Source organism: Elephantulus edwardii, unplaced genomic scaffold (assembly GCF_000299155.1).
Source record: "Elephantulus edwardii isolate Elephantulus edwardi_28Jun2011 unplaced genomic scaffold, EleEdw1.0 scaffold00082, whole genome shotgun sequence".
Classification (NCBI taxonomy): Eukaryota; Metazoa; Chordata; class Mammalia; order Macroscelidea; family Macroscelididae; genus Elephantulus; species Elephantulus edwardii.
This window is the reverse complement of record NW_006399832.1, coordinates 9,932,121-9,935,594: the sequence shown is the minus strand read 5'-3', so window position 1 is coordinate 9,935,594 and position 3,474 is coordinate 9,932,121.

Here is a 3,474-nt window from a genome sequence, read left to right as displayed (position 1 = left end):
AAGAAAGAAAGAAAGAAAGAAAGAAAGAAAGAAAGAAAGAAAGAAAGAAAGAAAGAAAGAAAGAAAGAAAGAAAGAAAGAAAGAAAGGAAGAAAGAAAGAAAGGAAAAGTCTTTTCATGGCATCCATCAGTCAGTCAACCCTCAAGGACCAAACAAACAGAACAATAAGTTGCTCTAAATCCTGTGTTCCTCAGCTCTGGATAGAGGTGCAGGTGCAGAGTGGAAAAGGAGGCCTGTTCACTGGGGACTGTTGCGGAACATTTCCGCCATACAGCATCTCACCTTACTCTGCAGCCTGAGTTACTTCCCTTTCAACTGAACACCTGCTTAGCCCCAGGCCAGATGGTGAGTTCTCCAAGTCAGCATCCTGCAGCGAGTGGTCTAAGCATTGGGGATTTTAGCCTTGGAAAGGGAATGCATTTCCTTTTTTATTGAACCTTTATGATATTTTTTTCTGCTGGATCATGTCCCAGCCATTAGCGCTAGCTGAAGGAAGCAGTATGTTGAGAATATGTAAGGGATTTTAAATGATGGGAAACATTTAGGGTAGGCAGCACAGACCAGTTTTCATTTTCTTTAAAGATAATCACAAACCCCAAAGAGCTTCTGTGACCTAGTGGTAAGAAGCTACTCTGTAATTCTAAAGGCACACAGTTCAAATCCACAAGCTGCTTCACAGGAGAAAGATGGGCAATCTCCTCCCGTGTGATTTACTGCCTTTGAAAAAAATCCACCGAGGGTAAGGGATGAACTGATTCTGACTCAACAGCAAACAACGAAACAGACTCTAGACACTCATTTTTGGAGATCCTGCATATATAACAGCAAATATTTGAAAACGTAATCTCTATCTATGTTTAATGTAACAGAGATTAATAGAATTGCAGTTGACAAGCAAAGTATCAGTAAAACTGAAGGAATCTACATGAGATAGATTGTCAGAGTATCTGCAAACAATGCATTCAAACTAACCAACAATTATAAGAATGGCATCATACCAGATAGTGTTGATATTTTGGTTTTGTTTTGTTTTTGTTGTTATACATAAGACTTCCATTAGACATAGTCAAGTTGACTGCAGATAATAATGATGTATCTTATCAGAGCAGAGTGGTGGCAATTCAATGGCAGAACTGTCTCTGCCCAGGTGAGAGATTCAGGTTTGACTCCTGATAATGCTTTTCAAATACAAACACTATCTGCCTATTAGTGGAAGATTACATAGAGTTACCAAGTGGAACAAGGTTCAGAAGAGCTTTTATAAAAAGAAGAAACACCTAGAAATCTACTTTTGAAAATTGTATTGTTGTATTGTTACTAGATGCTATGAAGAGGGCTCTGACTTACAGCTATTTTATGTGCAATTGAATGAAGTCTTGTCCAATCCTGCATTATTCTTAAAATCTCTGCTGTGTTTTATCCCATTGTTGCAATAACTGTGACAATAGATCTCATTGAGTGTTTCCTTCTCTTTTATTGTTTGCTCAAGGAAGGCTGAAAGTCCCCTGAAAACATGCCCAAAGTATGAGAGGCAAAAATTTCACCATCCTTGTTTCTAAGGTACAATCTGGCTGTACTTCTTCCAGGAAAAATTTGGTTATTTTTCTCCCCACCCCCTCCTAAGACTACTTAAGTCTATATAATGGTTTGTCTCACTGAAAAGAGAATGCCGGAACAGGTTAGACTTTTTGCTATAGCAAGCTCAAATTGTGGCTCATCTGCCACAGAGTTGGTTATTCTCCTTATAGCCCAACGTGTATTCAATGTTCTTGACCAATGCCCCAACTCCAAGTCATCAGTTCTTATTCATTCTTCCTTATTTATGGTCCACGTTTACAGGCTTATATTATTCAATTGCAAATATTGTGGTTTGAGTCAAGCATACCTGGGTTTTATACTGGCATTCATATTCTTTAGTAATTGAAAGAGATCCTTGGCAACAGATCTGCCTAATGCAATTGTGTTTCTTGACCACTGCATCTATGATTGTGGATTGTAGGAAAATGATATTTTTCAAAAGCTTCAATCATTTCTCTATTTATGATGATGTTGTTCATTGATCGAATTTTGAGGAATTTTATTTTCTTTATATTGAGGAAAAGTACATGCTGAAGACGATAGGCTTAGAACTTAATTGACAAATCTTACAAGTCTTCTTCGTTGTCTGCAAACAGAGTTGATTCACCTGAATATTAAAGGTTGTTAATAAATTACTGGTGGGATTGTAAAATGGTACAACCATCCTGGAAGTTAGTTTGGTGCTTCCTCAAAAAGCTGAACATAGAAATTCCATATGACCCAGCTATTCTACTGATTGGAATATGTTGTTGTTGTTATGTGCCGTCGAGTCGCCTGCGACTTATAGCGACCCTATGTACAACAGCCCTAAACCTTCTGTCAGTTCCTGGAAGGTGTCTGGTATGGTTTGGTTTGGTTTGGTTTGGTTTGGTTTGGTTTGGTTTGGTTTGGTTTGGTTTGGTTTGGTTTGGTTTGGTTTGGTTTTTTGCTAAGGTCTTCAAAATAGCAGAAACGGCTTTACTCAGAACTACTAATTTATAATCATATACTACCTACTGAAATGTTTATCAATTATTCTAACTGCAGTGACTATATGTATACCTTCTTTTTATATTTCCTGAATTATTCAATATTTAACCCATAGAATCTTTCTGTATAATAGCTAAAGGCTTAATTTTATTTTTTCTCACTTATTTCAGCTTGAGAAATATTGACCACGTTCTTTTCTTTTGTTTTTCTAAGATCTCTGCTTGCTTTGCTATACTACTTTGCTTTGTCTTCTCAAGTTATCCTCTGATATTTTCTATTCAACTCTCTTGTCATATTATTTTTCTTTTTCTTTTGTTACTTTATATTCTAGGAAAAAAAGTTTTGGAGCCTTTTCTGTCATCCATTTGGTTACCCTTTCTTTTCTTTTTCATTACATTTTGCTTTCTTCATACAGGATTTTTTTTAATGTCATCCCACAACTAATTTGTCTTTGATAACTAATGTTCAATGCATCAAATGTATTCTTGAAATTCAGGTAAGATACGTTTAAGGTTGTATTTATGCTCTTATGGCCTTGTTTTCATCTTCTTCTGCTTCAATTTGGCCTTGCATCAGAACAGTTGATGGTCTGCCCCATGCTAATAGTGAGTGGTCTCTTTCTACAAGTGTAATCAATTTGATTTCTATATATTCCATCAGAGGAGTTCTGTGTGTACAGTCACCACTTGTATTTTTTAAAAAACCAACAGTGAATAGGTCATTAGACGAATTCTATCATGTAAACCCTAGCCCCATTTCTGTCACTAAGGCCATATTTTCCACCAGTTCTTTGTTTCCAAGTTTCGTTTCAATACTGGTCATTTTTTTAAATAATTTTAATGAACATTTACAGAGAATTTGGATTTCCATTCCTTCATTGTTGCACTTCTCTACCTGCCCAGCCCTCTCCTCCTGCCCCCCAGTTCA